This window comes from Oryctolagus cuniculus, chromosome 10 (assembly GCF_051225735.1).
Source record: "Oryctolagus cuniculus isolate XC-2025 breed Fujian yellow rabbit chromosome 10, ASM5122573v1, whole genome shotgun sequence".
Classification (NCBI taxonomy): domain Eukaryota; kingdom Metazoa; phylum Chordata; class Mammalia; order Lagomorpha; family Leporidae; genus Oryctolagus; species Oryctolagus cuniculus.
The window spans coordinates 35,368,234-35,388,759 of NC_142876.1; the positions used below are offsets into that span (position 1 = coordinate 35,368,234).

The window sequence follows — 20,526 nt, forward strand, 5'->3', positions numbered from 1 at the left end:
CAATGACTGTCTTTTATATTCTCATGCATAAAACATATAATGCCATCTTTTATTTCTCACATATGTTATCATTTATTAGGTATTTCCAAAGATCTTACATTGATTGATCCTCAGAAGTACTCTGTGGAATAAACTTCTTCAGAAATGAAGTCTTAGAATTTTAGAGATGAGAAAAGTGAGGTTTGTGCATTGCCCTTTTCATATCTCTGACCCTTCTCCAGGACATTAGGATAGAGCTGAATCTCAGAACAAATAAAGGTGTCTGTCAATGAAAGATCTACATCTGCGCCAAGGAGGGACTGGAATAGTTTTGGTCAATATTATACCCAATGCTGAGCAGTTCAGTTCAAATACAAAATAGCCTGAAATGTGATGGGATGACAACTAGACATCAAATACTTACCAACAAATATGGAATGGTCACAGGACAATTAAAATGGACATGGTGTTTAAAAAGTGAAGAAGTCAGCACAATTATGCATGCTTATTCCATAACATTCAAAACCAAGGCTTGTCCTTTTGCATCTTTTGCTATTCCATGCTGAATACACAGCACAACACTGGAAGGATGGAGCACAGTCTATGGCAGAAGCCAGGAGACCTAGCACATGATGCATCACAAAGAACACTGAACCTACAAGTCCACGTTGTGATTCTTCTGTACTTAGCTCAGTAATTAGGCCTCACACAATCTCCAAAATCCTTATTGACATTGCCAGGAGTTTAAGAAGAACTCATGAAAATATTTATTGAATAAAACAATGAAAGAATGCTTAAAACAGATCATAAAGCATATTTTCATTTATATTATATTCCATAAACATAAGTAATTACACCAAAATTACGCTTTTCCATAACCCACTCATTGACTTGGAGTCTTTCCCTGGGTTCCTAAAATCATGCCACTTCCAAAGCAACCATTTATTTCCTCTGAAGATTCTTCCTAGAGCAATGTATGTAGTGCAATGACCTGGAAATTATGATGCAAAGGAAGAAATCAAAATTGTCTATTAATAAGTCAAAAATATTGACTAAGTCACCCTGAATACAAAGAACAAAGACTACTCTTGGTCACAGGCTGATCACTTTTGAGTGGACAGCCTGGAACCTGTACTTTTACAAATACAATTGATATTAAAGGTACAAATTCCCTAAAGAATAATTTCACATGTTTCTGAAGATAAACTGCAAATTTAAAGGCTCAAATCCTTGAAACATATGGCACTTGAAAAAGTCTATGGGAAAATATAATTAAAATATAAATTTATAGGAAAAGGTGTTTAACCTAGCTATTACAAAGCCTACATCCCACATAGGAGTACCTCAGTTTGATTCCCAGTCCCTCTTGACTCCAGGTTCCTAAGAGTGCAGACCCCTAGGAAGCAGGAGTTTTGACTCAATTAGTTGGATTCCTAAAACCCAACAGGAGAACTGGATTGAATTCCTAGCTCCCAGCTTCATATCTGATCCAGCCATGGCCATCATGGGAGTTTGGGAAATGAATCAGCAGATGGTGACTATCTCTGTCACTACCTATCTCTTTTATCACCACTGCCTCTAAAATAAAATTTTTAAAAAACTTTAAAAAGTTGTTTATTTCTATGCAAAAATATTTAAACATCTTTGCATAGGGAAATTTTGAGTATTCCCCTATAGTACCACTGAGATTTCTCCAGGTCTGCTATAAGTTGTTCAAACCTGATGAAATTCCTATATTTCTACAGTACTCAACATAGTTGGGATCAACGGTCTACAATTTTCCTCAATAAGTTTGTTACATAAGGCATCAATTGAAGTTACTCTCTAATGAAACTGAATGTAAAACATGCGAAAACACAAGAAGGTAGACATTAAATCCTGAGTCCCCAAAGTATAAGCCAATAAAATAATACAACCTAGAATAGCTAACTCCAGTGGAATATAGCATTAAAGGGCACTTCAGGGCTGAAGAAGTCTTCAAAGAGATGTCTTCAAAATTGAGGAGTGACTCAAGACACCAGAAACAGACCTTGGGAAATTTGTTCTCCCATTCCATGAAAGCCGCAAATACAATCAGAATTATAAGTTGGAAAGACCACTGTGCTGGTAAATCTAAAACCTTGGACTTTACCTACTGGTTGTGTGTGCCTAATTCACGGCTTTGATTCCTGTGAACCCCAGCAGCTGCATCTATAAAATAAGTGGAGAGGTTAAGATGGTCTCTCGGGATTCCTTTAGCTCTAAGATTCTTTGACTCATTAAAGTTTGTTCTCTCTCCCATGGTGTCCAGTGTTTCATTCTTTGCACATACTTTTTAGAAACTGCTAGGATAAGGGAACAACAGGGATGGGAGATGATTTGGTTCAGAAAGCACTCAATATTTAGGACTTGATAAGGGAGTGTCACTGCTAATTTTGGGGTTCATGAATGGTACTTAGTGACTACACTTAACTTGGCATTAAGGCTGTGCCTGGTAGACTGATATCCAGATAAAGAAAAAAAGAGAAAAGATAAATCTACCAGCATTTAAGAATGACTGGAGATAATAAAGGATGAATACATCATTAAGATGTATTCAAAGAGTCAAATCATTCATTCATTTATTCATGCTTCTCACAGATACTAATTTAGTCACTCTCTGTGCAAATATTGTTAACAATGTTGAAACCACCTTGCTATTTTAATCTGCTTTATAATTTTAAAAACATATTTTATAGCTTCACTGAATTTTTGTAACTCTGTGTAGTTACACATGGCAGGTCAGCATTCTGACTTAAGAGAAGTAGCAAGCAAAACTAAGAGAAGTTGAATTTAACACACATCATGGAACTAATCCACCAGACAAAATTAAAATGTAGGCTTTCTTATTCTTGTTTTTTATGTTCCTAGTTTTTACATTCCTCTTATTAAATCACAGACATGAGCAACCTAAAACAACTCCTACAAGTTCCCACTTTGGCTCTATAAATTGGGTGGCTTGGGCTCTATCATATTAATTCCTTGTTTCCTTCACTTGGCTGCTTGAGAATAAAGAACTGAAGATGAAAGTCCCATTGGAGTTTATATTTTGCCCAATAGATGTGGGCAACAAGATATCTCAAGAGATAATGCACTGTGGCCGGCGCCATGGCTCAATAGGCTAATCTTCTGCCTGCAGCACTGGCACTCCAGGTTCTAGTCCTGGTTGGGGCGCCGGATTCTGTCCCAGTTGCTCCTCTTCCAGTCCTGCTCTCTGCTAGGGCCCAGGAGTGCAGTGAAAGATGGCCCAAGTTCTTGGGCCCTGCACCCACATGGGAGACCAGGAGAAGCACCTGATCCTGGCTTCGGATCAGCACAGTACGCTAGCAGCGGCGGCCATTGGGGGGTGAACCAATGGAAAAGGAAGACCATTCTCCCTCTCTCTCTCACTGTCCACTCTGCCTGTCAAGAGAGAGAGAGAGAGAGAGAGAGAGAGAGAGAGAGAATGCACTGGTATTCATGAGCTATACACAGCCTGAAGTTGGGTTCTGACTCTGGCAAGTTTTGTGTCAGCTTCTCCAGGTTATAGGCCTAACACCTGCCAAACAAGTAATAATACCTGCCTGATCTAACATAGAGCTTTGTTTCTCATATCAAATCAGGTGGAATAAGAAGAAGCCTCTTGACAAAAACAAGTGACCCTATAAATGTGTGTATGTTTTCTGATTGTTAAATATGAGGCTGGGAGAACAGAGAATAACCAGTGCTGGCTTGACTTCAGGCTTGGGGGATCAAGCAATTCCACAAGAGAGGGTTTTGGCTAAATTTCCTAAACAAAGATGCAAAGTCCAGAAGTATCCCAGTGGCTGGAAAATAAGGAACAGTTGGTCTCACAGCTTGGCCAGGCAGAAAAATTGGCAGAGATCCCCAGATCATCATCAAGTGGCCCTTGCCAAGGACTGGACATGAGCATCCTTCTGGTTGGAGAGATACAAGGGCGATTGTGACCACCTGTTCTCTCAGGATGTCATGGTAACTTCTGCACATTTTCCTGCAAAGGCAGACAGAGCCCAAGCCAGACCTTTGGCAAAATTACAAAGCAGAAAACCTCTGCCTTCGTTGTTCCTCATTTTTTCTCCAATCTTTTCATTTACTCAATTTATGCCCAATCCCCACCCCCTGAGACAACCAGTGGACCCTGATAACTCACAACCATGACTTAGTATCCTTCCAAATCAGCCTAAGGAGACATTAACTGCTCTGAGGAACCAGACTTGTTTGTTCCTCAGCCCCAAAGACATGGAAACATTCTTACCCTTTCGAGTCCCACTCCCAGCAAGTTGCTAACTTGAAATTTGAGCTAAGAAGTAGCTCACACTGAAGAGCTTATAAAAGTTGATTAAAGAGTAACTCCCTTCAGGAATGCTAGCATATTAACACTAGGCTCTTCAATAATTTTCCCTTAAGAAAGAAGAAATGAATATGTAATAGATTATCTCAGGAAAAGTGATGAGATCAGAGAATTGGTATCTGAAAGCTAAGGCTTAAGAAGTATTAAAAGAATTCTATTTACTCTCTACTAAAAACTTTCTGCTTCTTTTACCACTCATAAGAATAAACAACAACCAAAAAATATAAAGAATTTTTTTAAAAAAATTTAATTTGAAAGGCAAGAAGACAAAGAAAGAGAGTACTCCCATCCACTGGTTCACTCCCCAAGCTCCAAAGAATGAAAATTCAATCCAAGTACTTTAGCCATCACCCAAAACATTCTATGGTATACATGAGCAAAATCAGAAATGAAGCTGGTGCTTGAACCCAACACTCCGCCCCAAGCACTCCCATATGGAATGAAGGCATCCTAAGGAGCAGTTTAACCGCTGTACCAAATGCCAATTCTGAAGCATATATTTTGAAAATTAACTTTTATCCATGCCAAATAGTGATTATATAGAGTCTATATCTCTTTACTAATTAGAAAAACTAGGTTAAATGGGCTCTGGAAACATCAATTGGGCAGTGCAATTTTTAATAAGACAATGAACTCCATGACTGATGTCTCTAGAGAACTAAATAACATATGTAACAACTCTTTTGCATCTAGATGTATTCCTTTTTAATAGATTCTTCTACAAGCAAGACTTTATATCTTTGTCTTGACCATTTGGGGCTTCACTGGGCCATGGAAATATCAGTGTTCCTCTAGAAGACATACAAGGCTTGAAACCTGCCTAGTTTGGCATTTTCTCTTTATCCTCTCTACAGAATAATCCATACATGTGTTTTATTCTGAATACCTGACATTCCTTCCTGATGTGAGCCGCCTCATTCACATTTCATTTAGTGTGGATTGACTCAGATTCTATAGAAAGCAGACATCAAGTCAGGGAAAGAAAGCAAGAGATTGGAGGAAACGCCTGTGGTGGAGAGAGTGTAGAGGGAACAAGAATAACTAGGCAAGGAGAAACTTCACTCAGACTGTGAGACAGATTTGACACCTATAAAAAGTGAAAAGAGGAATCATTGGGTAGGAATGACCTCAGATGTCAAAATAATTATGAGACAGTCTCAGTCGGGTCAGTGTAGAGTTCTTGAACTCATTAGCACTCATTAGAGAAATTTCTCATCAGGCAGGAATGGCTAGGTTAGAGCAACATCTCTATGCTCACTCAGGGCTGGGTGTGAGTGATGTGGCGGATCCATAGGTATGGCAGCTGAAGCTGTCAATCAGCTATGCTCCCCCACAGCAGGTTCTGTGAAAGAAAGCTTTGATTGGGACACTTCTATGACTACATGTAGTGGAGCTGTCAGTTATATAATCCAGTCACAAAGAGGGAGAAGACAGTCCAAGCAAGGCCAATTATAGCTTATCTCTGAGAGTGACATTCAGATATTAGCAGCAAGCAGCTACTTTTTCTACTGGAGAATCTGACATAGGTGAATCCAGGGCTGCCAGATTTCCATACCACATACAAGAATCCACAGTGGGTGGGAGAATAAAAAGGTCAAAACACAGAAGAAAACAAAGTTCAAATTTCAGAGTAAGGAAGTCCTGAGGTCAGGAGCCAATAAATAGTTTTGTTTTCTTACTCCAGTTTGAGTTGTATTTCTGCTACAACTAAACTAGCACCTAAGAATGCTTTCACTGTAGTTACCATAATATATCAGAACTTGAGTGGACCTTAGAGGTCATCTAGCTGCTTAAACCTCTGGTCCCTCCTTCATCATGGTCCTGTCAAGTTGTTTTAGCTACCAAGTTCCATAACCCAGACATAATTATCATTAACATACTTTTTTTCTATTCATTTTACTTATTTGTGATCATTCCATCCTAACCAATTTCTGTTCTGCTTTTTATACTAAAATTCAGAGTGATAACATGTTTAATGATGGTGATGAAATATTTGTAGAAAAAAGACTCAGGTGGCCTCTTTAACTGCTGAACCAAAAACTCACCTCTAATATTTTTCTTTCTTATAACAGTCATTATAACTGAAGTGAAATATCTCATCTTGCTTTTGATTTGCATTTCCCAGATGGGTAATGAAATTGAACAGTTTTTTCATGTATTTGTTAGCCATTTGTATTTAACCTCCTGTCCAAAAAAAAAAAAAAAAAAGAGAAATGTCTATTAAGATCTTTCGCCTATTTATTAACCCTTCTCTTATTATTGTTGTGTTTTATAATCTTATATATTCTGTGTGTTAATCCTTTGCCAGATGAATAGGTTGCAAATATTTTCTCCCATTACATTGGTTGTCTCTCCAATCATTATTTTTGCTATGCAGAAACTTTGTAGTTTGACATAATACCATTTGTCTAATTTTGATTTTGTTGCCTGTGTTTTGAGGTCTTTTCCAAAAAGTCACCATTGCCTGCTGCAAATGTTTTAAAATATTTTTCATTTGTTTTCTTCTAGTAGTTTCATGTCTTACATTTAGATCTCTGATTCATTTTGATGAGTTGATATTTGCATAGGGAGACAGAGAAAGAGCAAGTTTTGATCTTCTACAAGTAGCATCCAGTTTTCCTAGTACCAGTCACTGAAGACACTGTGTTGTCTCGGTGTATGTTTCTGGCACCTTTGTTAAAATGTCAATTGGCTGTTGATGTAATCTATGTTTTTGACACCTTTATTAAAGGACAGTTGGGTGTAAATCTTTATTCTGTTCCTTATATTACCATGCTGGTTTGGTTACAATTTTCCTGTAAAATGTCTTAAAATAAGGCATTACATACCCTAGATTTTGTTTTTCTTCAAAATTGCTTTGGCTCTTTGGTGTCTTGTGGTTCCATAAATTTTAGGGTTATTTCTTATAGTTGAGTGAAAAGTGTCATTAGTATTTTGATGAGGATTATACTAAATCTGCATATTCTTCTGGGTAATAAGGGTATTTTAGTAATATTAATTTTCCCAACCTTTGAACATAGGTGGTCTTTCCACTTTTTGTGTCTTCCTCAATTACTTTCAGCAATGTTTTGTAATTTTCTTTGCAAAGGTCTTTCATATCCTTGGTTTAACTTATTCCAATGTATTTTAATTTTATAGCTACTGTTAATGGGATCGCTTTTAATTTATTTTGCAATGAATTTATTATTGATATATAAAAGTTCTAATTTTTGTTGATTTTGTATCCCGCAACTTTATAGAATTCATTTTTCACTTCTAATATTCCCTTGGTGGAGTCAAGGTTCTTCTCTACACAGAATCATGATATCTTCAGAGAAGGACACTGAATTCCTTCTTGCATTTTATTTCTATCTCTCGCTTAATGGCTCTGGCTAAATCTTCCAGTATTGTATTGAATAAGAGCGGTGAAAGTAGACATCTTTGTTTGATTCCAGATCTTAGAGGAAATGCTTTCATCTTTTCCCCACCCAATATGATGTTGGCTGTAGGTTTTCATAAATAACTTATTATGTAGAGTCATGTTCCTTCTATATATTTGCTATAGCTGATTTGCTCAAGGTTTTTTTGTTTCTTTTTTTGTTTTTACGGATGGATGTTGAAATTTATTGAACGCTTTTCTGCATCTTTTGAGATGATTTTTATTATTCATTCTGCTTTTATAATGTATTATATTTATTTCTTTGCATATGTTGAACCATATCTATATCTACATATTAAATCCTACTTGATCATGATGAATGATCTTTTAATGTGTTGCTGGATTAGATTTGCTAGTTTTTTTGTTTGTTTGTTTTTTACTTATTTGACAGGTAGAGTTAGAGAGTGAGAGAGAGAGACAGAGAGAAAGGTTTCCCTTCCGTTGGTTCAACCCCCAAATGGCTGCTATGGCCGGAGCTACGCCAATCCAAAGCCAGGGGCCAGGTGCTTCCTCCTGGTCTCCCATGCGGGTGCAAGCGCCCAATCCCCTGGGCCATCCTCCACTGCCTTCCCGGGCCACAGTAGAAAGCCGGACTGGAAGAGGAGCAGCTGGGACTAGAACCCGGCGCCCATATGGGATGCTGGCGCCACAGGCAGAGGATTAGCCAAGAGAGCCACGGCGTCGGCCCCAGATTTGCCAGTACCTTGTTGAGAATTTTTGCAACTATGTTCATTAGGGATATTGGCCTAAAAAAGATGTTGTGGTTGCTCTTGTTATTTTGATCCTTGTCAATTTCAGAATCAAATTAATCCTGGCCTCATAAAATGGGTTTGAAAGGATTCCATCTCTTACAATTTTTGGAATCTTTTGAAAAGAATTACTGTTATTTCTTCCTTAAAAGTTTGGTAGGATTCTGGGGCCAGCTTTGTGGCACAGCAGATAAAACTAACCACTGCCAGTGACAACAGCATCCCATATGGGTGTCAGTTCTGTCCAGGCTCCTCCATTTCCCATCCAGCTCCCTGTTAATGGCCCAGGAAGAGCAACAGAAGATGGCCTAAGTGTTTGGGGCCCTGCCACATACATGGGATGTTTGGATGAAACTCCTGGCTCCCAGTTTTTCCCTGGCCCAGCACTGCCATAGTGGCCATCTGGGAAGTAAACCAGAAGATGGAAAATCTCTCTCTCTCTTTCTCCCTCTCTCTCTGTGTGTGTGTATGTGTGTGTGTGTGTATATCTCCCTCTCTCCAACTCTTTCAAAATGAATAAGAGACTTTTGATTAGTAATTGAATCCCATTGCTTTGTTATTAATCTATTCATGTTCTCCATGTCATTTTGGTTCAATGTTGGTAAGTTTTCTGTATCCATAAATTATCTACTTTTTCTAGTTTTTTTTTTTTCAATTTTTTACCTGTACTTGTTTATAATAGCTGCTAATGATCCTTTGTATTTCTGTAGTATCAGTTATAATATCTCCATTTTCATCTCTGATTTATTTAATCTTCTTTATTTATTAGTTTTGCCAAAGGCTTATTTTAATTTTTTTTAAATAATAATTTTTCCTTTCATTGTCTATCCATATTTTTAAATTTTTTAATTCACTTATATTGTCACTTATCTCTATTATTTCTTTCATTCCAACATTGGGATTGGTTTGCTCTTGATTTTCTAGATCCATGAATGCATTTTCCTCTTGCCTTTTTATTTCAAATGTTAGGCTTTCTTATTTGTTGTTAGAGAAAACCCACTTTCTCCCAATATCTCAACATCATAAAACAAACCACTGCCCAAGGCAGAAGTTATACTTAAGAACAGCATATTGACAGCATATTTCCAGGAGAAAGCGTTTTCTCCCTTGTCATTTCATACTTCGTAGAGTTCGTTTTAGCTAAACACATGATATTTTCACCAAAAGCAATCTTCTTGCAGAGGAAAGTTACTTTTACAAAAGAACTATGCACAGGAATGAAAAAGGCAGCACTTTTAAAGAAGTCATGCTTTTCTGACTTTTTAAAAATATATATTTATTTGTTTACTTAAAACGCAGAGTTACAGAGAGAGAGAAAGGAGACACAGAGAGAGAGGCCTTCTAGCCACTGGTTCATTCCCCAAATGGCTGCAATGACTCAAAGTGGGCTGTCTGGAAGCCAGGAGCTAGGAGTTTGTTCCAGGTCTCCCATATGGGTACAGAGGCCCAAACACTCAGGCCATCCTCTGCTGCTTTCTCAAGCACATTAGCAGGGGGTTGGATTGGAAGTGGAGCAGCTGGGATTCAAACCAGCACCCATATGGGATGCTGGCGCCACAGGCATCACTTTTTCTGCTACGCCACAGCACCAATTTTACTTTTCTGATTTTATGAGAGGATACTGATCTCAAGCTTTTCTTCCATTTCTGTATTTCATTGGTTGGTTATTAGTGCCCTAGGAAAAAGGGAGTTTCTAAAGTGTGGAGAGAATTTTTCATATATGTGTCATCAAGAATATGATAACTCAAATCCGAGACTATAAAACTCCCTTTTCCTGCATTAGACAGTGTGGCCAATGGAAACGTTATGGAATAACAGTCAGAAAATAAGAATTTGAGCCAAGTTTCTCTTCCTTACAAGTTGATATAAATGATGCTTAAAGACCTACACACTCTAAGAAGTTATAAAATATTAATATGAATTAATAACACATAATAAATAAGTAGACAAAGGGTTCTTGTGAAAGCTTCATAAAAAATATGAGACTAGGGCTGACACTGTAGTACAATGGGTTAAGCCACTGCCTGCATTGCTGGTATCCCATATCAGAGAGCCAGCTGGAGTCTCAGCTGCTTGGCTTCTGATCCAATTCCCTGCTAATGACCTTGGAAAGCAGCAGAAGGTAGCCCAACTACTTATTCATCTGTCACCCAAATGGAAGACACAGATGGAGCTCCTGGTTTCAGCCTGGCCCAGTCCTAGCCATTGTAGCCATTTGGGGAGTGAACCAGCAAATAGAAGACCTTTCTCTCTCTGTCTCTCCTCTCTCTCTATTACTCTGCCTTTCAAATGAATAGATAAATGAATCTTTTTAAAAAATAAAAACTAATATGAAATCTATAGTACCTAGGAGCTCAATGAATGCTAATGTTAGCTCCCTGTCCTTACAAAACAGAACAGCTGGCTCTACCACCTAACACAGAAGTGGGAGATCAGTAGACATTCATGTAGATAAGGATGTATGATATTGAAGGCTAATTGTGATTCCAGATGGTTCAGCAGGATTTCTGGAGTCTACGAAGAGAGGATAATTACTCACCAAGTAAATAGTGAAAATATAATTCATTTTTAAGTAAAAAACAATAGTTTCAAATTCACATTCCCTACTTTCAAAGTCTGATCTTGGCTGAGTTCCATTCTATATGGATCTCTATTCGGCAAGAAACAATAGAGTTAATCAACACTAGAGACCAAATGTACCTAAGAGATATCTACAGAACTTTTCACCCTGGAGTTGCAGAATACACCTTTTTCTCAGCAGTGCACAAACCCTTCTCTAGAACTGACCACAAGCTAGACCATAAAGCAAGTCTCAGCAAATTCAAAAAAACCGAAATCATACCATGCATCTTCTTGGACCACAATAGAATGAAGCTGAACATCAACAACTCAGGAATCTTCAGAACATATGCGAACTCGTGAAGACTGAACAACATACTCCTGAATGAACAGGGGTTCATAGAAGAAATCAAAAAATTTCTGGAAACAAATGAAGGCAACAATGCAATATATTAAAATCAATTAAATACAATAAAAGCAGTGTTAAAAGGAAAGTTTATAGCAACTGGTGCCTACATCAAGTAATTAGAGGGGCAGCACCGTGGCACACTAGGTTAATCCTCCACCTGTGGTGCTGGCATCCCATATGGGCGCTGGTTCTAGTCCCGGTTGCTCCTCTTCCAGTCCAGCTGTCTGCTGTGGCCCGGGAAGGCAGTGGAAGATGGCCCAAGTGCTTGGGCCCTGCACCCGCAAGGGAGACCAGGAGGAAGCACCTGGCTCCTGGCTTCAGATCGGCACAGCACGCTGGCCATGGCGGCCATCTAGGGGGTGAACCAATGGAAAGAAGGCCTTTCTCTCTCTCTGTCTCTCTCTCTCACTAACTCTGCCTATAAAACAACAACAACTAAAAAAGAAGTATGAACCAAGACCCCTACCTTATACCTTGCATGAAAATCCAGTCAAAATGGATTAAAGATCTAAATCTATGACCCAATACCATCAAATTGTTAGAGTACAATGGGGAAACCCTGCAAGACATTTGCACAGGCAAAGGGTTCTTGAAAAAGATCCCAGAGGCACAGGCAGTCAAAGCCAAAATTAAAAAATAGGATTACATCAAATTGAGAAGTTTGTGAATTGCAAAAGAAAAGTGAAAGGAAAGTAAAGAGGCAACCGACAGAATGGGAGAAATTATTTGCAAACTATGCAACTTATAAAGGGTTAATAGCCAGAATATACAAAGAGATGAAGAAACTCTACAACAACAAACAAACAACCCATTTTTTAACTGGGCAAAGGACCTAAATAGACATTTTTCAAAAGAGAAAATCCAAATGGCCAAGACACATAAAAAAATGTTCAGGATCATTAGCCATCAGGGAAATGCAAATCAAAACCACAATGAAGCTTCATCTCACTGCAGTGAGAATGGCTTTCATACAGAAATGAACAAATTCTGACAAGGACGTGGCGGGAAAGGTACCCTAATTCACTGGTGGTGGGATTGTAGAATGGTAAAGCCACTTTGGAGGACAGTATGGAGATAACTCAGAAATCTGAATATAGACCTACCATTTGACCTAGCCATCCCTCTCCTGGGAATTTAGCTAAATGAAATGAAATAAGTAAATAAAAGAGTTATCTGCCTCCCCATATTTATTGCAGCTCAACTCACAATAGCTAAGACATGGAAACAACCTAAATGCCCGTCAACCAAAGACTGGATAAAGAATCGATATGTACACTATGGAATACTACAAAGCAGAAAAAACATGAAATTTGGTCATTTGCAACAAAATAGATGAATTTGGAAAATATACTTATTATAATAAGCCAGTCCCAAAGGTTCAAATATCATATGTTCTCCCTGATCTGTGAGAACGAATAGTGCATTAATAGTTAAATTAACAGGAGTCACTGTGCACTAACCCCCCATGCAGGACCTTTGTCCTAAATTAGTTACATTGTGAGAATTAACTGTGATACTTGTTCTCAAACAGTTTTGTGTGTGAGTGTGTATATGTGCAAATTGTTGAAATCTTTACTTAGTATAGAGTTGGTAGTCTGTGTACAAAGTTAACTGAAAATGAATCTTAATGTAGAATATATATATATATATATAAAGGCACTTAATGGGTTAATGTCTTATAAAAGACCTGCAGACAGCTACCTTAGCCCTGTTTTACCTTTATGTGCCTTCTACCAGGGGGACGACACAGTTTTTTTCCCCTCCAGAGGAAACTAAACCAAAGCACATCTTGGAATGACAGACCAGGCCCTTCACCAGACCCTGAGCGTGCTGTCGCCGTGGTCTTGGATTCCCTAGTCTCCAGGGAACAATGAGAAAGAAAGAAAATTTTGCTCTCTGTAAATTACCTAATCCCAGGAATTTTCTTAACAGCAGCACCCACAGACCAAGACAGCAATATTCTGATGCATACACTTCAATATACATTGAAAAACATCAATAAATCCATGAAGCACATAAGCTGAACATCAGATTCAGCTTCAAATTGAATCAATGAAGATACTACAGTCCAGAGAAGAGAGAACTGTCTTACAGCATCCAGTGCTAGCGGTAAGCCAAGAATAGGTCCATTCTTGTCACTCTGGTATTGCTCTCGTTAGACCAGAATTTTCACCCTAGAAACCATCAATCATCATCCCAAGAGACCAAGTTCAGAGCAAGGATATGCTCCTGCCAAAGACGCAAAAGCTCTTGGTTTTTGACTCCTCTAGTCTCTCACAGGAGAGGCACATATTCTTCAACCCTTAGGCAAAGCCCTCACAGATCACTGGGCTCCTGACACATATTCATTAATCCTCATGAGCCCTGGTGCTAGAGGCTATAACACAGGGAAATAAACCCCAGGCCTGAGAAAAATCTAAAATGAATTTTCATTTATGTAGGCACCATTTTGCTGAAGAAGACAGCAAATCCTCAAGCTAGACCTAGTGACCAGTGCACACTGGAATTATTTTGGCTATTGTTAGGTCTGGATGTTATCCATGGCACTACTGCCTATATTGTGTATTCACTGGGGTTGAAACATTTGTAGGAAATTCAGTCTACCCTGGATGATGCTCTTCAAAAGTCTGTCTTGTTACTTTTCTTCCTGGGAATTGGATAATTTCACCAAATCTTTATCCACTAACTGAGGTCCTGCTTGAAATCAGATAGCCTGACACGGGTCTGACTTCTAACATCCCTACTGCTCAGTCACTCATGGCCACATTTTATCCCTGTTAGAATCTCTTGAATTCTGCTTGAATTAAATTTTTATAATTATCATACATTGGTATCCAAGTATTTACACCACACATCACCTCATTAGGGATTAACTTGGTCAATTCTAGTCCTTAGACTGCCTAGTCTAAGGTATTCCCTTTCACATACTCTCTGCTGCAATTCCAGTTTGCATTAGAGCAAGATCACCTTGGACAGTACAAAAGCAACAGGTATGAAGGCAGCATTACCCAAGACTCAGGACAGGAAAGGTTCCATTCAGAGCACTGCTTGTTCAGTCAAGCACAGCCCAGATACATGATTGTTTGGACACTGCTTAATTTTACCCAAAGCTTATTTGATCTGGGCCCAGCTGTCCCAGTTAAATTGTTTGGGTCATTTGTATGCAAGTGTGGGCCTGCTTTGATTATTCTCCACCTACTGCCACCAGATTTGTTTGTGTTCCAACCTATTACTGTGGTTCTCATAGCAAGATAAAAAGTATAAAACAGAAATAAACCATCCAGAACCATGAAGGCAGGGCTGCTCCCTCCTCTAATGAGCCACCAGCAGCCAAATAAATGATGTTTTCTGATAATGCACAGATATTACTGTAGCCATGGTAACACACTTAGCAACAAAGAAACCTTGACCTTTCCCCATCTGTTTAGAATCCTCACAATGACACATTAATTTCAACATATGAAAACAAAAGAAGAAGGGCATAAATGTTACATTATATATAATTCCCAGGCATCATCTAGCTCAGTGTGGATAAAATTCATAGGTAAGAAAGGAATGATGCAGTTAGTTTCAGGCCAGTATTCCAAGGGGGAAACTGGGTGACATTTTACTGGCATTAAGGAAGATGACTCAAACATGCTCTGCTGCTTATAGAGAGATTTTAGAAAGCTGCCAAAATTGGACCCAAGATGGACAGCTACAAAAACAAACAATAGCCAGTGTAAATACTCCTAAGAGACTAGAATGATATCTATAATAACTAATATTCTGTGAGAGCAAAGGCTTTCTTTCCATGCTGCTATTACTAGCAGCCTAAGGCTGAAGACAATGGAGACAGATTCAGCACAACCCTATTAAATCCAATGAACATTAAAAGAGGCTGTCTCTGCTTTCAGAGATAAGAATTGAGTATAGATGAAGTATACAACATATTTTTATAAATAAAGAAATATTAAAATGCCTAAATAAATTTAAAATAATTCTGTGAAGGACAAGGTGAATGTTGCAGAAGTAATAAGAACTGCCATTTTAGGCCGGCGCCGCGGCTCACTAGGCTAATCCTCCGCCTTGCGGCGCCGGCACACCGGGTTCTAGTCCCGGTCAGGGCGACGGATTCTGTCCCGGTTGCCCTCTTCCAGGCCAGCTCTCTGCTGTGGCCCGGGAGTGCAGTGGAGGATGGCCCAAGTGCTTGGGCCCTGCACCCCATAGGAGACCAGGAGAAGCACCTGGCTCCTGGCTTTGGATCAGCGCGGTGCGCCGGCCGCAGCACGCCAGCCGTGGCGGCCATTGGAGGGTGAACCAACGGCAAAAAGGAAGACCTTTCTCTCTCTCTCTCTCTCACTATCCACTCTGCCTGTCAAAAAAAAAAAAAAAAAAAAAAAAGAATTAAAAGAATTGCCATTTGAACTAAACTTCAAGGTATAAGAACTTTCAGAAATTGACTTTCATACAAATTGAAAGTTAAGTCTTTAATTAAGGAACCAGGAGTATGGACGGGAGTATGGCAAAGGTCATTTAAAGGAAGAATTCAGAAACCATGATATGTCACTGGAAAGAAAGAATAAGATGGCAAACTAGATTGAAAACTGGTAGGCCGGCGCCACGGCTCACTAGGCTAATCCTTCACCTGCGGTGCCGGGTTCTAAACCCCAGGTTCTAGTCCCAGTTGGGGTGCCAGATTCTGTCCCGGTTGCTCCTCTTCCATTCCAGCTCTCTGCTGTGGCCTGAGAGGGCAGTGGAGGATGGCCCAGGTCCTTAGGTCCTGCACCTGCATGGGAGACCAGGAGGAAGCACCTGGCTCCTGGCTTTGGAGGAAAGGAAAGGAAAGGAAAGGAAAGGAAAGGAAAGGAAAGGAAAGGAAAGGAAAGGAAAGGAAAGGAAAGGAAAGGAAAGGAAAGGAAGGAAAGGAAAGGAAAGGAAAGGAAAGAAAAGGAAGGAAAGGAAAGGAAGGAAGGAAGGAAGGAAAGGAAAGGAAAGGAAAGGAAAGGAAAGGAAAGGAAAGGAAAGGAAAGGAAAGGAAAGGAAAGGAAAGGAAAGGAAAGGAAAGGAAAGGAAAGGAAAGGAAAGGAAAGGAAAGGAAAGGAAAGGAAAGGAAAGGAAAGGAAAGGAAAGGAAAGGAAAGGAAAGGAAAGGAAAGGAAAGGAAAGGAAAGGAAAGGAAAGGAAAGGAAAGGAAAGGAAAGGAAAGGAAAGGAAAGGAAAGGAAAGGAAAGGAAAGGAAAGGAAAGGAAAGGAAAGGAAAGGAAAGGAAAGGAAAGGAAAGGAAAGGAAAGGAAAGGAAAGGAAAGGAAAGGAAAGGAAAGGAAAGGAAAGGAAAGGAAAGGAAAGGAAAGGAAAGGAAAGGAAAGGAAAGGAAAGGAAAGGAAAGAAGAGAGAGAGAGAAAGAAAGAAAACTGGTCAATGTCCTACACGGCAATAAAACCATAGCTGTTGGACGTATCTATTCTAACTACTAAAAATCATTTATAATATATCAATCTTCAAAAGTTTATATCCCACTTTGCTGAGTCTGAGCCCTAATTCAATAATCAGTAATAAGCCAAAGTTACCTTCCTCCAGAGCATGAGATGAATTGTAGATGGATTTGTTATTAAACATTCTAGTATGACCTGAAAGGCAATGCAAGATTGTTCTTATTTCCAAGTTTTAAACAATGGCAGGATATAAGTAGAAAACAGGAGAACAAACCTCACTGAAACTAAAGGGAAGAGCTGGGTTGACAAGGTCATAATTTCATCCCTCCATTCATGTGTATTATTCTGACAAAAACAACACTGTCATCTATGGACTGAGTAAGAGAAAATAGGATTCAGTTTCAATCTGAACAATTTAGGATTGAATGTATAATCTTTTACAGCGTCTCAAATATGTTAAGAATTGATTTTTGGGTTCTTTTTCTTACTAAAAACCTTGTGAGTTGCAAATAGATTATTAATGAGGTAGGAAGGCAAAGGGAAATCACTTTTGAGAATTACTGACCCCACAGGAAAAAAAATCATGAACCACATTCAAAAATAATTTGGTGTTATTTCCTTGAAAGAAATATAAAGCAAGGAAGACTTTTTATATTCAAATGAGGGCTAACTAATATATTCAATACAACTGATATTAATTGAAAGTAAGTATTACTCTTCATTTTCATGCTTACACCAAGTTGGAATGGAGAAGAAGGAAGGTAAGAAAAGGAAAAGGAGTGAAGGAAAGAGTAGAAAGGAAAATAAAAGTACACTTCCAGACAGGAATAAAAGACAGAAATGAAAGGCAGGAGGGTCAAAGGAAGGGGATAGTTGAGAAAGGAGGAGTCAGAAAATGCCAGGAACTACCAGGAAAGATACACAAAAGCAGCAACAGAGAGAAGACACATTAAAGTAAAATGGACCAACAATGAGATCTATTATATGACTGTCAGAATGGCCAAAACCCAGAATACTAACAACATCAAGTGCTGGTAAAGATGTGAAACAACAGGAATTGTCACCTGTTGATGGTAGAAATGAAAAATGGTAGTCACCCTGGAATACGGTTTGGATGTTTCCTACAAAACCAACCTTGCCTTATGTCTTAATTAGCTCAGACTGCCATAACAAAACACTATAGAACTGGTGGCTCAAATAACAAGCATTTATCTCAATAGTCAGGACAAGAGCTGATCAAGTCACTGTTTCTCATAGTGTCCATTTCACTTCAACAAGTTTCCCCTTTGCTGCTCAGTTAGTTGTTGCCGATCAGGGAGAACATATGATATTTGTCCCTTTGGGACTGGCTTAATTCACTCAGCATGATGTTTTCCAAGTTCCTCCATCTTGTTGCAAATGACCAGGTTTCATTGTTTTTGACAGCTGTATAGTATTCTATAGAGTACATGTCCCATAATTTCTTTATCCGGTCTACTGTTGATGGGCATTTGGGTTGGTTCCAGGTCTTAGCTATTGTGAATTGAGCTGCAATAAACATTAAGGTGCAGACAGCTTTAGTACTTTATCCATTTTAGTATTTGTTTTTTGTTCTAGTACTATTGGTTGAACTCTGTAATTAACACACAATTATTCTTAGGTGTTTAAATTTTAACTGAAAAGTGATCCCTGTTAGGAATTTGGAAAGCATTATGCTGAGAGAAATAAAACAGTCACAAAGGGACAAATACCATATGTTCTCCCTGATCGGTGACAACTAACTGAGCACCAAAAAGGAAACCTGTTAAAGTGAAATGAATACTATGAGAAACGGTGACTTGATCAGCCCTCACCCTGACTGTTGATGAGCAACTTGATATGTTATCCCTCTTAGTATTTTTGTTTGTTTGTTTGTTCTACTTAATACTTTTGGTTGAATATTGTAATCAATACACAGTTATTCTCAAGTGTTGAAACTTAACTGAAAAGTGATCACTGTTAAATATAAGAGTGGGAATAAGAGAGGGAAGAGATGTGCAATTCAGGACATGCTCAAGCTGACTTACCTCAAACGGTAGAGTTAGAAACATACCAGGGGATTCCAATTCAATCCCATCAAGGTGGCATGTACCAATGCCATCTCACTAGTCCCAGTGATCAATTTCTGTTCACAATTGATCGTAATGATAGGACTAAGAACCAAAGAGATCACATAAACAAGAATAGTGTCTGCAAATACTAGCTGATAGAATCAAAAAGGGAGAGAACGATCCAACATGGGAAGCGAGATACACAGCAGACCCATAGAATGGCAGATGTCCTAAACAGCACTCTGGCCTCAGAATCAGCCCTTACGGCACGCGGATCTTGCTGAAAAGCCCATAAGAGTATCTCAGGCATGGAAAGCCAAGACACCCTGAAAAAAAAAAAAAAAAAAAAAAAAAAAAAAAAAAAAAAAAACCTACATGAAAGATCTCTGTGAGTGAGATCCCAGTGGAAAAAACAGGTCATCAAAGAAGAAGGTACCTTTCTCTGAAGGGAGGAGAGAACTTCCACTTTGATTCCACTTTGACTACAACCTTGTCTAAATATGATCAGAGTTGGTGAACTCAAAAGGCTTCCATAGCCTTGGCGACTCGTGACAAGAGCCTAGGGTGATTACTGATGCCATAAACAAGAGTGTCAATTTGTTAGGTCAACAACAGGAGTCACTATGCACTTACTCCTCATGTAGGATCTCTGTCCTTAATGTGCTGTACATTGTGATTTAATGCTACAACTAATACTCAAACAGTATTTTTCACTTTGTGTTTCTATGTGGGTGCAAACTGTTGAAATCTTTACTTAATATATGCTAAACTGATCTTCTGTATATAAAGAGAATTGAAAATGAATCTTGATGTGAATGGAAGGGGGGGGGGAGAGGGAAAGGGGAGGGTTGCAGGTGGGAGGGAAGTTATGGGGGGGGCATTGTAATCCATATTCTGTACTTTGGGAAGTTATATTCATTAAATAAAAGTTAAAAAAAAAAAACAACCAGCATTTATCTTACAGAGGCTATAAGTTCAGGATCATGGTGCCAGCATGGTTGGGTTCTTAGTGAGAGTCTTCTGAGTCTCAGGCATTGCCTTCTTACTGTATCCTCACAGGGCCCCACTTACAAATACTATCAAATTGGGATTAGTGCTCTGTTTAAATTTTGAAGGAATGCAAACTTTCAGTCTATGGTACCACATGATCCGTCAAGTGTGCTCCTTAGTATTCTTCCAAAGGAGTCAAATCATGTGTCCACACAAACACCCGGACAAGGATATTTATAGCAATTTATTCATAATTGTCAAAACTTTCAAGTGGCAAGATGCTCCTTCAGTAGTGGGTTGGTCTTTTTCACTTCTTCAGGTCTTCATTTTCCTATAGGGATTCCCATGTGTATGTAAAAATCTATATGTCTTTTTCTTGTTATTCTACCTATTGTTAATTCAATTCTCAAGGCCAGCCAGAGATCATAAAAGGTCAAGTTACTTTCACCTACCTACAGTTCAAATAAAAATGAACCATAATGCAAACTATGGATTTTGGATGACAATGATGTGTCAATGTGGCTCTATCAATTATAACAAATACAGCAGCACCCTGGTGAAGGATACTGAT

At 38.8% G+C, this 20,526-nt stretch overlaps 1 long non-coding RNA gene across 4 annotated transcripts in view; it reads right to left on the bottom strand.

Moving 5' to 3' along the window:
• Positions 1–722: 722 nt before the first annotated feature.
• Positions 723–20,526, bottom strand: part of LOC149123736 (uncharacterized) — a 56,997-nt gene continuing 37,193 nt past the window's right edge. The window contains exons 3-6 of one of the 4 annotated variants that reach the window (XR_016214049.1): positions 17,032–17,091; positions 11,358–11,494; positions 6,394–6,532; positions 723–970 (exon numbers count right to left, since the gene is read on the bottom strand). This is a non-coding gene — a long non-coding RNA (uncharacterized LOC149123736). Of the gene's footprint in view, positions 971–6,393; positions 6,533–9,272; positions 11,030–11,357; positions 11,495–17,031; positions 17,092–20,526 lie in introns of those variants that run through there. The other 3 variants (XR_016214047.1, XR_016214050.1, XR_016214048.1) reach the window with 3 other exon arrangements.